Below are 13,124 nucleotides of genomic sequence, written 5' to 3' on the forward strand. Positions count from 1 at the left end.
CTTAGGCTGCTGCGGCATAAGCTGCTGTGCAGGACCCTCCTAATGAAAACTTGTGTGAGAGCAGGAATTGAGGCAGGATTTCCAAGTGTGTAACCCAGAAGCACAAGTCTCATTGATATTCATGAGACTTGGGCGCTTCTGAAAATCCCACCTGAACCCATTCATCTGCGTATGGGAATAAGACATTCTGTGACTTAGAGAGGACCTCTTGCTCACCACCAGAAAGATACAGAGGCCCTGGAGCGTATGGGCAGAGGAGCTGTGAGGGTCCTGGAGCACAGGCTGAGGAAATGGGGTGGTTCAGTCTGGAGAAGAGGAGGCTCAGAGCAGACCTTATCACTCCCTACAACACCCTGAAAGGAGGTTGTGACGGTAGGGTTGGCCTCTGCTCCCAGGTAAACAGCAATAGGATAAGAGGTAATGGCCTCACACTGTGCCAAGGAAGGTTCAGGTTGGGTATCGGGGTGAATTTCTCCAAAAGAGCAATCAGGCACCGGCACAGACTGCCCAAGGGATGGGAGGGTCACCGTTCCTACGGGTCTTTAAGGAAAGGGTGGGTGCAGTATTTAGGAACACGGGTTAGCGGGCGATATTGGCAGTAGGTGGATGGTTGGACTGGGTTTAGCTTAGAGGTCTTTTTCAACCTTAACGATCTTTTGATTCCAACAAACAGGAAACAGAACCTGGGCTGTTCAACAAGTCCGGGCTGGAAGCCTATTAGATGGCACACGGACAGTGCTTAAAGTCAAAATCAATACCGGCTCTTCAGGAGAAACACATGGAGAGCTTTTCCCAGGTTGGTGTTACTTTTAAAACGAGAATAAAAAGGAACATTTAACGCTCGGATGTGCCGATTTCCTTCATTCCTTTATTTCTCGCCGGTGCTGCGCTGCGCACAAACGCGCGGCTCTGAAGCGCTCCGAGCGAGGGCTGCAACCTCAGCTCCTGCTGCAGATTCCGTGGGACATATCAACATCTTCCCATTAGGAAGTGATGACAAACCAGTCCATTTGGGGTGATTAATTGACATCTTAAATTAATCACGAGCACTCGTCTTAATGCTGTGACTCAAGATATTAACTGTTCCACCAGTCGCATGAGAAAGAACAGAGACCATTACAAAGCGCATTTGTCAAGCAGTCACTTACACAGCCATTGTGGTGGCTGAAAAAAGGTCAAGTGACTTTGTTATTGTTAAGTAGAGTGCAGACTGAAACTCCTAATTCCTTACTATGTGTTTAATGTGCCAGTTAAGTAGTGGTAATTGGCAGCAGCTGTGCCCTGGAACCAATGGTTTCTTACTGGAGGAGGAAGCCCTAATGTGCTAAATGGGGCAGGAGAGCTTTCGGGAGGGAGGGTTTATAAGGCAGGAGCCGGGGAAGGGGGCAGTAACCCCAAAGAAGCTGTGGATAGGAGGCGGCAACGGAGAAAACAGCAGCAGGTAGGAAGCGATTCTATGCTGATTTGAAAATCAATGGACAAATCAAAGCGTAATGGTTGTGGAAGCGAATATAATGGCGATGATTGAGGTGGTGGTGCTCGTGTTGTTGGTGCTCCTGTGTGCACGGGGTCAGTGCTGTCACTGCCTGCACTGCCACACGCTGCAGGTGCTCCGGTGGCAGCTCGCACCCCGTGCTTGGTGCAGGAAGCCGTGTCGGTGTTTGGAATCTGTGCTGGCGTGAGGTCTCGATGGGCAGAAGGTGGAGGGGTCCGAAGAGATTTGCGTTTCGGTTCGGTCTTTTCTGTTGTTGGTAGAAGTTGTTCAGGTTGCAATCCTGTGTGTCGGGAGCTGGGAGCCGTTCAGAGCTGCAGCGTGAAGCCTGAGTGTTGGCATCTGGGGATGTCGGTGAGCACGGAGATCTCCTCCTCCAGCCTCAGAAGAAGCCACCTCTCACTGCACAGGTGTTCATGGTAGGTGTGTGGTGTGAGCACACGGCTGGTATCACAGAAGTAGTGCTGCTCTGCAGGTGTGGGAATGCTCAGCACACGGACCTGCTGCTGGCTCTGTCCTGAGCTTCATGCCACCTGCTTGTTCTGGACAGAGCGACGCGAGCCCTGACCTGTTGTGAGATCGCTGCCAGCTGCTGCTGGGCTGCGCTGGCTCACCAAAGTGGTTGCATAAGGCTTTCGGACCTGTTTCCAAGCCTACGAAGTTTGCATAGCTTTGAATAAACAACGGTTGTTGAGGTGTGAGCGAGGTGCGAGCAAAACCTTCCCGCTTGCCTCCCAGGGCTCTGCAGCTTCCTGCTCCCAGCTCCGGGAGCAGAGATGCACAGCGGAGATAAGCGGTGGGCTGGAGACGTTGTGCAAGCTCTGAGCGTTCGAGCTGCTCCTGCTTGTTAAGGCACGGGCAGGGATGGTTCTCGTTGCATCCAAGCTGCTTTACCCTGAGTTCAGACCTTGAACAAACCTGGTCCTTATAACAGGGTTTTTGGGGGAAAGGGAAGGCTTTCCAGGGGAAGCTGTAGTGAGTCGAAGTCCTTGAAGGCCTCAGCGGAGGGTCCTAAAGTGTTATGGTGTTATCATTAATAAAGACAGCATTTAAAGTGAAGTAACTGACAAGCACAATAGAACAGCAGCCACTTTAATATTCTCCATTTCGTTCGGTACTTACGATCCCTGTCAGTCTCCGTAGAGGAACAAGGAGAATTTATGATGAAAAATCAAAGATGTTCATAAAAATCAAGGATGGGATCAGTGGGCTGACGGATGAATGGCACACGAGCACCCGTTGCCACTGAGGCGCTCCTGGGCAGGGGACGGGCAGGAGCTCCCTGCTCAGAACTGCGCTGCTCCCCCTTCTCTCTCTGCCTTTGTTCTCAGCACACGGCTGTGTCTGGGGACCCTACATCGTGCACAGCCACTTGAGTTGAAGGGACCCCCGAAGGGCATCCGGTCCCGCTGCCTACAGCGCACAGGGACACCCGCAGCTCCATCAGTGCTCACAGCCCCATCCCCTGATCGTGGTTGTCTGCAGGGATGGGGCACCACCACCTCTCTGCGCACGCTGTGCTACCGCATCGCTGCCCTTAAAACAAAGGTGTTTCTTGGCCACGTTCGGAAGATTTCTTTGGAGAACTCCAGCAGCGGCACCGCGTGCAGCTCACCGGGGTCGGGCTGTGCGCTCGCAGCTAATGAGCAGAGCCGCAAAGTTCATCAATAATGGATCTGGTGGCGGCAGCTGATTGCCGGCTCGCAGCGGGTGGGCGCGGGGTGCTAAATCAGCCTGATTGATTGTTGACCACTCCGGTTTTTCCAACGGTAATTTAAAGCAATTAAAATGCCTCCCTCCGAAATTAACAAGGTAAATAACGCCCCTGCGGAGCTGTGCACGGTGGGGGTCTTGTCCAGAATTGAGGGGTGGAGGGGGGGGGGGGCACATCCAGACTTGGGACAAAGACCCCACCGGGGTTCTGAGCCTCGAGGCTCTGCACATGGTGTAGCACTGCCTGCATCCCGGCTCTTCCCTTTGGTAGGGATTGTGCCCAGCCCTTCTGCTGCAGCTCCTGTGTGTTAATTGCACAGTCTATCAATCCTCCTGCTGCGGTGGTATAAATAGAGGCTACTTCACCCATGAAGGGTGATTATCTTTTATGAGTGTGGAAGATCTATAACTGTCGAGGTGCGGTGGGTAAAAGTGAGGAGAGAAAGGGAGTCACTGCTATGGGTCCGGCAGTTTGGTGTACAGGAAGGGTTTGCTTTTGGTTATGAAGTGGACTTTTCAGCCTAAGTTGCAGCAGTGAAGGTGAGATGAAGATGCATTTGCAGTTGCCAAATCTTTTGCTGAAGTTTTCTTTTTTTTTTTTTTTGGAGAGCAGTGTAACCCTGAGAGCTGCTGCTGATGGATGTGTGTGCAGGGCTTCAGAACTGTATGTGCTGTTGTCAACAATTAGTGGCAAGGATGAAATATAGGAAAAGTAAAATTTCATCAGAAGTCTCTGATGAACACTTTGAGAACCTGCTGAGAGTGGCAGCTACAACTATGTGTGACCATGAAATATTTTGTGGGCTGCTCCAATAGTAATGCCTCTTGTTTTATGATGTTGCTCCATGATGTCAGAGGCAAATGGTGGTGGTACAGCAGTGGAAGCTGAACCTTCCCACTAATATTCCATTCCATTCTGTTGCTGTGTGACAGATGGCAGCAGAGGGGCAGTCTGACAGAATGGTGTCTAATATGGAAGTGTATATAAAGCAAAGGTGTGGAATGGAGTTCCTCCATGCAGGGGGGGAGGGAAAAGGCCTCCATTAACATTCATTGATGCTTGGTCAGTGTTTATGGAGACCCAGCAGTGGACGTGAGAGCAGTGAGGGCTGGGTGATGTTTCAGCAGTGATGACAGTGATCACCTCCACTGGTGTAGGTTTTATGAGTATGGCATGCAGGCTCTTGTTCGTAGCTGGCAAAAATGCACTGCTAATGGTGTTGTCTATGTTGGAAAAAGTGCTTTGAAGCTGAGAATTTGCTCTACCAAGCAGTTACTCTGCTCGTTTTTGCCTGTTGTATGCAAATAAATAGGAGGCATTACTTTCAGAGCAACCTATGTAGATGCAGCCTGTGACAATTCCTCTTCATTCAGTGTGGCCCAGGGACACCTAAAGGTTGGACACCCACGAGGTTCTGTGGCTTCAGAGAGCTGAGCAGGACGGCTGCCAGCTGATCCCTTCAGAAAGCTTCCCATAGCCTTCTTTTCCCCAGGCTCTGTGCCCAGCTCCCCCCGCAGCCCCCCATGCACACTGGGGCCTGTGGGATGCTCACACCATGGAGCTGGTGCTGCTGTTGGGTCACACTGCTGTGTGCTGCCTGTCAGGAATCTGCGCTTGGACCAGGATGGGAAATGTCTGGTCTATTTCATGTCAAAGGCTTTGTTTATCTCAGCTCTTTGGCAATATTTATGTGAATGCATGATTAGTTTGTAAACTAGCAAACACCTCCTTAGCCAAACACTCCTGCCTGGCTTTCAAGGACTGTGAGCAGCCGTGCACTTCAGCATGCACCTCTCCTGCTGTGGGCTGTTAATTGCAGTGATTTGTAAGTGAGTTCCTCGACAGGAGTGCAGCTCTCTCCTTCTTCTGAACCCTGGGAATGTCACTGATCTCTGCTGTGCAGGGACAGGTTTTGCCACAGCTCTGCTTTTGCAGGGGTTACTTTGAAGGCTTTGGAAGTTATGTGAGGCTCTGTCTGAGGTCTCCAGTACATCTCATTTATCTTTAAGAGTCACAGCTGTAAAGCAAATCCTCTGTCCAATGGAGAAGAGGTTTGATGTAATGCTGTTTATTTGGAGTAATCTATGGAAAGCCAAAGCATGTTGTATTTGAAGAGCAATTTGGTGAATTTGAGATGCACTGTCCCATCTGCTTGAGCTCAGATCCTGAATTAAAGGGAAGGAAGCATAAACTTGTCAGGCTCTTGCATAACTGCTGTGTTGCCATTAAAAGAATATGATCTTACAAAAGAGGTGGGATGCTAAATCTAGCAGAGTAATTAAGCTACTCATCTAATTGAAAGCTCAATGATTTATTGAGCCATAAACCCCAATTCTTTCCACTTACTGACCAGGACCTGCCATGTATGCTATCATCTGATGGGTTCTCATTTCCAGCTGGGCAATATGCTCCTTAAAATCAGTGTTAAAAATGTCACAAGGAAGGCATCCTTCATAGTAGGCAAGTGATTAGCTCTACCTGAAGCATGCAGACCAGACTTACTGCTGCTGGGAGCATTGTGAGTTGTGGCCCTACCAGGGAACCCTGTGGGAGTGCTGCTACCTGAGGGCATTTCCAGCCAACAAATAGAAGCTCAGAGCTGTTTGAGTCAGAAGGGATCTCCTAAGGCCGTCTGTTCCCAGTGTCTGCAGTGCACAGGGACACCTCTCAGCTCCATCAGTGCTCACAGCCCCATCCCCTGACCTTGGGTGTCCCCAGGGATGGGGCACCACCACCTCTCTGGGATGCTTCTGGCTCAGGGAATTCCTGAGCTGGATGTAGATGTGTTTGGGACTGTTGTGCTGGGTGCTGTTTGCACGTATGGGTGGATGCAGAAGGTTGTGCTCTGTTATGCAGACTCACTTACAGATGTCAGAGTTGGCCCATTGAATGGGAGGAAATGAAAATATAAGAAAACTGAAGCAGAGCATCTAGCAATGGCAGCATTTGTCTTTTAGGCAGACACGTGGGCTGTGAGCTGCAGGAGTTAGGTGTTCCACCTGATCGTAAGCAGAATGAATGCACAAAACCTCATGGCATCTTCAGCCTCTGGTTAATGCTTCTGGAAGGCTGCTCTTTTTTTCTATCAATTAGGAATTTCTTAGCCCATCTTTTTTTTTTTTAACCTGTACCAATTGCCTTAATTGACTTCCGCCTTAATTGGTAACAAATCATTTGCACAGAGCTCTTGTAATTCTTTGCAATCCATCAGCCCAGGCTTCCTGTGGGTCTGTAGCTGAGTGGGTGCCAGCTGTGTCTTGGGGAGAGTGGTTGTGACCTTGGGGGTGGGGATGGAGTGAGGAGCAGTGGTGGGAAGTGACACCTCCAAACTAAGACAAATGCTTCTCTGCAAGGTATCTTGGCCAGAGAAGCTCAATAGAGGACAAGCTGTTAAAGCCAAAAGCCTGTGACAGACTGGGATGGAGGTGTTGTGATCTGGGGGTACCTTCTGGCGCACATTTCTGTGAACCTAAAAATTGCTCTTCCTTGCATCCGTGCTCCCAACCACCTGGCTGGTCTCTGGTTAGTGCTGTATTGGTGGCATTGCTTCTTGCCCAGTTGCTGAAGTCACACCTGGAGCCCAGTATCTTTAAATAACGGTGAGAAGATAAGGCAACATAGGACAGCATCAGGCGTGAAATCCTGATGGAGCTTTAAGCCAAAGAAAAAGGGTTGTTCAACACCACTCCCTTTGATGTACTTGTGGGGTGTGTAATTAGCTGTAACTGAAATATTATTTGATCTTCTATGTAGAAAATCACGATTTGTTTTCGTATGTGTACTTAAGATTATACTTACAGCACTCCTTTGTGTGAGTCACTTTTCTGCAAGCTGCAGCGGACCTCCTGGAACACTGACACACCTGGGCCTTCCCATGTGCAAATGGGAAGATGCTCTGTGTTGGAGGTGTGCAAAGCTCTGATAGGAGGTGAGTGGGACAGCTGTGCTCCTGCTGCTGTGTTCCAATGGGAAGTATTCTGGCTGGGAAGAACTGTGTCTCCAATGCACCCCTTGGTGTTTGTGCAACCAGCTGCAGTAGAGATATTTATGGGCCATGAATTTAACTGAACCCGGCTTGTTCTCAGAGCCTGGGCTCTTCTCATTCCCAGTATTGTTGGCTTCTATGCTGTTTTCTCGTTTATCCCATTTCTGTAGCATCTCCTGAGCTGTCCATACCCTGTAGGCAGAATTGAGTCACTGTAAGGGAGTTCACAGCAGGATGAGAAGTGTTTGATGCTTTCCATCTTGTGGGGCTCTCTGCCTCCAGCAGCACTGATGTTCCTTGTTGCAGGTTGCTGCCAGTGCATCCAGCTCCCTTGGAAAAATGCTTTGAACGGGAGTCAGGAAGGAGCTCTCTGATTAGAGGAGCAGTCAGAACTTGCTTCTCTTGCACCCAGCAGGCTCCCACCAAAGCATGGATCCCTTCTGAAATAGAGGGTGCACAGTCCCTATGGTCTTGGGCATGCCTTGGGGTACCAAAACAAATACAGCTGGGAATGCTAGGAGCAGCACTGCAGCCCTGCTGCTACCAGGTGGTGATTCAGTCTAGAAACAGAGTGATCACCTCTTGGAAGACTACAGAAGCAAAATGTGGGATGCTGGAGTGACACCCCCTCCCTAGGATGTTCTAGAGCAGCTGCTGGGCTTGTTGTGGTGGCACATCCTTCAGGAGACTCTCGAGTAGCAGAGGTGGCTGTGGGCTTTGTGCAGGGTGCCATGACCCCTGCTGACAGCCGTGTATTGCATCCTGCTGTGTCCTTTCCAAAGCAGAGGAGGAAAGCCCAGCGCCTTCCTATTTGCAAGACAATTACCGCATGTGCTCTTAAAGCTTTCCTGCTTCAGCAGCACTTTAAATCCATGAGATAATCAGAGTTTGACTTGGCTGGGTTACAAGGGCCATTTCCTCTCTGATTAGCCCTGTTTTCACTCACCTTCCTTTCATTTCCATCCCATATCTCTGGTCATGGGAGTCTCCCTTTGAGACTTTTCTGTATGCAGCTTGGGGAAATGTGGATGGAGCACAGAACTTGAGCAATAATCAGTATTTATTGTCACCATTCTGCTACATATTTGGAAGGCTTCAAAGCGCCGCCACGTTTCCCTTGGTGCGGTGGGAAGTGCTCTCCAGGAACAATCCCTGAGGCTCAGGGATTAAAGCTACTCTGGTTTTAAGGAAGGCCTGCAATGATTTAGGGGTTGAGGAGAGCCTCAGTCTGCTGATGAAGTGCTTGAGTCCTCTCTTGCTCTGCCCCTGAAGGAGGCTGGGGCCCTGGGCAAGCTGGTCTACTATTAAATGGGAGGTTGGTGGCCCTGCATATGGCAGGGGGCAGGAGATTCGTGGTCTTTGAGGTCCCTTCCAGTCCTGGCCATTCTGTGATGGATTGGGATAGTGGCAGACGTACCTGGGATGCCAGCTCCTTCCCTGCCTGCTGTGCCACATGGCCCTGCTTGCAGAAGGGGAGTTTGGTTGCAGAGCTGCTGTCTGTAGCAGTGCAGTGTCTCACTGCAGGGTATTACGGCTCCAGCTGATGCTGGAGGTGGTGTGCAGATCACCTGCTCTGCATTCCTGCAGCTGATGGGCAGCAAGGAGATTCATGATGTTGAGTCAAGTGGAAAAGTTCTTGTTCTCCTCCTGTAATAGAAACTGCATGAGAAGCTCCTGGAGTTCAGTGCAGTAAGCCACCTGGGTGAGAAGCACATGGTGTAAGGGCTAGGGATGAGACTTGACTGTGGCAAGCAGAGGGGCTGTGGCCTTGGGATGCTGGGAGCAGTAGGATGGTGAATGTTACTGATCGGATCAGGGCCTGGAAGAAAGAACCTGTGATAAGGCAAGGCCTGACCTGATCTTGTGCCCAGTGCTTTAAATGAGAAGGGAGCAAACCTGCTTGCTGGTGTGGGAAATCTTGGCCAGCTTCCTTGTTTAGTTTTCCCACAGCCCTGTGCTTCCTGCTTGCCCTGGCTCTGGAAGTACTGAGATAGCATCAGCTTGGCCGTGCTGATGGGATTTGGTCCGGGGTGGGAGCAGGATGTGCTCAGCATCCCCCAGAGCTCCCGTGGGGCTGGGATCCCTGTGAGGATGGGAGGAGTTGGGGAGGTTGGGGCTGACCTGCGGCCCATGTCTCAGTGAGGGTCAGATCTGGGTTTGGTGATAGATGTGGGCCAGAGAGGCACAGGGTATCTGGGGGGGGGGGGTAGGTGGGAAGGGAGGGGGCTGCTGCTCTGCATGCAGGAGTTCATTTTCCATATGATGCACCCTGTCCTAAGGGGGAGGGAGTGTGAGTGCCTCTGGCTGATGGAGATTACTGGAGGGGAAAAGGGTGGACTCTGGGTCTGGCTCTTCCTCCCCCTCCCTAGGTCACTGGCTGTAAATTGGCGCAGCCTTTCTGGGCATAAGGAAAAATACCAGTAGCTTGCCAAGCAAAACAATAGGTCTTTCCAGTGTTGAGCCATGTCCAGACAGTCTGGGCTGGTGTCCAGCTCTGAGCTGGCTCTTACTGAAGCCTCCCCTTGCTAGTGCTTTAATAGGAGGGAAAGGAGAAGCAGTGAAGAGTAATGAAATGGAGGAATGTCTGTGACATTTTTCTAAAAAGGAAAAATGTGGAGTTTCCAGTCAAACCGAAAGACTTATTGGGTTCGCTGGGAGGCTAAGTCCAGCTCCTCAGGACAAACTGCTAGATAAGGAAAACAATTTAGTCCCGAGTAATATTCACTTCAGGATGGTGCGAGCTCTGCCAGAAACTGTTTTGACTGCAGTGCTTTCATTGATTTTTTTTTTTCTTCTTTCCAGCTCTCTGGTGAACCCGACCCTGATGGCCCCTTCAGTGAGAGCTGGGGAGGGCTCTGTGCCCGGGGCTGCTGGTGTCCCCATAGGCAAGTGACACTGTCCCAGACACGGAGCCCAGCCTAGTGATGCAGGGATAGGGAACATGAGGGAGGTGGTTTTGCCCCTGGGTTTGAGCCCTGCTCCCATCAGCCCAAGCTGGCAATAGCAAGGCATGGCTTGCACTGGGATGTCTATGGCAGGGCTGTTTCTTCCTTTGTTGCTTTAGTTGGTGCTTCCTTCTTGCCAACACTTGTATTTGCATATCATTTTCTTGCTAGCTAATGGAACAAGATGTGAGTGTAGGTAAGAGGAAGCACCCTATGTAGCAGTATTGATCCCCTGATAGCCTCTGTCCCTTTCACCAGGCACGCACTGAAGATGCTGATTACTCCATTCACCTTACTTCTTCCCACATCAGCGCTGGTTCTGGGAGAAAACATAGTGTGGAAGTGGTGCCTGTATCCCAGAAGGACTGAAGGTCTCCATAAGCCTAGCTGTGTGTGGGGCTCTGCCCCAACTGCCCAAAACTTGGGGGAATTTGGGATCCACTTCTCTGCTTCTTGCAGTTGTCTTTTCCTGACTTCGGTCACTGGGTGGCTTTGTTCAGTGAGGCTCCTCAGTATGTGACTGAATTTGGGAAACTAAAACAGGTTTCTCTATAAACCTGTTTGTGTGTGAGTTACCAGGATGGTGAAATTCTCAGTATTTCCAGAGCCTGGGCCGTATACATCAGTAGAACGTCTGCCTTTGTCAGTGCAGGGGAGTGACCTCTGTGCCTTCCATCCATCCTCAGATGAAGGATGGGATGCCTGCAGTTGAGTCCCACCCTGCCCAGAAGTTTCTCACTGCTGTGGCAGCAGAGCACGGTGAATCCACAGCCCCCATCCGCTGGAGGGCTGAGGATGAAGATATAAGTGTGACAGTGCTCCCTCTGAGGGCAATTACTCTCAACAGGCAACAGCTATAGCACAACTTCTGGCACCTCGGCCCCTGCTCTTCCTCCCCAGGTTGCTTGGAGAGTTTGTCTGCGGCAGAGCTGAACTCCCTTGTTGGAAGCCCGTGTAGCCTCAGTGATAGCTACAGGGATCTCATCAAGCAGGAATTTCTTGGCAGGGGATAGGACCTGTCTGCCATATGGTTTCCATGTTCGGAGCAGAAGGTGATCTGTGGAAGTGGAAGGGGGGGGAAAAAATGAACTTCTGTGGTTGATTTTCACTTGAGACTAATTGTTTGGCGCAGCTCTGGGGAGGGACCGGGGACAGCGCTGACCCTCAGTGTGCTGAAGCCTCCCTGGGCGTCTCACACCGGAGCTCTTTTGTGGAGTATTTTTATCATCAGGAGACCTTATGTTTTGACAGCTCAGATATCTGCTTGAAGGGCTAGACAATAAAAAGCAAAACCGGCCGGAGCGCAGAATGCACAAATACTTGTCACATCCTGCCCTGCTGCACGAGGAGCTCGCGCACTGACAGCACATCATATGAGGTGGGGGTTGGCTGGTGGGTGGTGGGATGTCTTCTTGGGGCTGCCTGTCTTTGAGAAGCCTGCTTTTTTCCCCCCAGTATGTGAAAACTGGGTAAAGCCAGCTTTGTAGCATCCTATTCTCCATCCTGAGGACATGTTTGCAGAGGCTGTATAAGAGGGTGTTGGGCACCCTCTCACCTTTCTCTTAAGAGTGGTAGTAATCTATTAACGCATGGTCCTGAGGGCATGACAGTACTTCATAAGACAACTGCCTAAATAGGTGAAAAAATCCAATCTGCCCTGCTTAAGTGTTGCAGTGAAATACTCCTTGACCAAAGATGTGAACTGGGACTGAAGCTCTGAGGGTGCTGGAGGTATGATAAGTGTTCAGTTCAGAATCATAGAATGGTTGGAGTTGGAAGGGACCTCCAAAGGCCATCTGTTCCCACTGCCTGCAGTGCACAGGGGCACCCACAGCTCCAGCAGTGCTCACAGCCCTGTCCCCTGAGTGTGCAGGGATGGGGCAGCACCACCTCTCTGGGCACCCTGTGCAGTGCCTCACTGCCCTCAGTGTTAAAAAAAAAAAAAGTCTTCCCTGTATTCATCTAAATCTTTCTCTTAGTTTAAAACCATTTCTCCTGCTATGGTTCAGGTGCTGTGAGTGTCAGCACACTGCAGCTTTGTTCCCTGGGAGGGGCAGTGGGCACTGCACTCAGGAGGATGCAGCTCCCCAGCACTGCATAGAGGCATGGCTATGGGGTGCTGGGGGGGCACAGTGAGCATGGGGCGTCAGCTGGCAGCAAGGGCCTGGGCTCAGCAACGTGCTCCTCTGCCCAAATTCCAATTCATTCTGCTCTGGGAGGGCCTAGTCTGCATGCTGCAGCTTCCAACTGGCAGCAACAAAGACGTATAACTGTCTGAGCAGATGCAGAAGAAAAGTCTCTCTGTCCTGAGAGACAAAGACACTCGCTCCTCCTCAACAAATATTTAGGCCGTGGCCGTTGCCAGAAGCATCGTGAGCATCCAGGACACGTTTGCAGCAGAGCTCTGCCCCTCGGTGTCCTTGGGCAGCTCAGAGCCTCAGGGTGGGCGCCTTGCTTTGAATGTCTTCTATCCCAATGGCAGCAGTGCTGATCAGAAATACTGCAGGGCAGCCAAATAAATAGCACTCGATGCATTTGAATTGACGTCTTTGCAGCTTCTCTGTTTAAAAAAAAAAAAAGGCACGGAGTGTTTTAAAACACAAAATGTAACATCAAAACAGTAAAAAGTAGATCAGAATGTTCTGTCTTGAGGTTCAAACAATGCCCTGGAAATTTCCAACTCTTTCCTGTTTATCTCACTGCTCTCCTCCGTGCCCTTCTGCACAGCTCTTTGGTTAGTTTTTCCTACTCGCGGGCATCGATCTGGAGGCGAACTTAGCAAAAAATTATATACGTTCTCCAAAAAGTTTTCCTAGCGTGCTCTGGCAAAGTGAAAACATTCTTGCAGCTTCCATCGGATCCCTGTAGCCCATGGTGGGGGCTGGTGGGAGGGAGGCACCCGCTGGGCTGCTCTCATTAGGCAGCCTTGGGTTGCTGCCAGCTCCACGGCAGCAGTTCACGACGGAGACCCAGAACCTCTCCTGACTC

At 50.7% G+C, this 13,124-nt stretch overlaps 1 long non-coding RNA gene across 1 annotated transcript; it reads left to right on the forward strand.

The window, feature by feature from the left end:
• Window positions 1-1,348: 1,348 nt before the first annotated feature.
• LOC149915519 (uncharacterized) lies at window positions 1,349-12,672 on the forward strand. Its single transcript, XR_016472084.1, has 3 exons — window positions 1,349-1,441; window positions 9,994-10,076; window positions 10,395-12,672. It is a non-coding gene; the product is annotated as an uncharacterized LOC149915519 (long non-coding RNA).
• The last annotated feature ends 452 nt before the right edge of the window (window positions 12,673-13,124 follow it).

Source organism: Phasianus colchicus, chromosome 18 (genome assembly GCF_987193195.1).
Source record: "Phasianus colchicus chromosome 18, bPhaCol1.hap1.1, whole genome shotgun sequence".
Lineage (NCBI taxonomy): Eukaryota > Metazoa > Chordata > Aves > Galliformes > Phasianidae > Phasianus > Phasianus colchicus.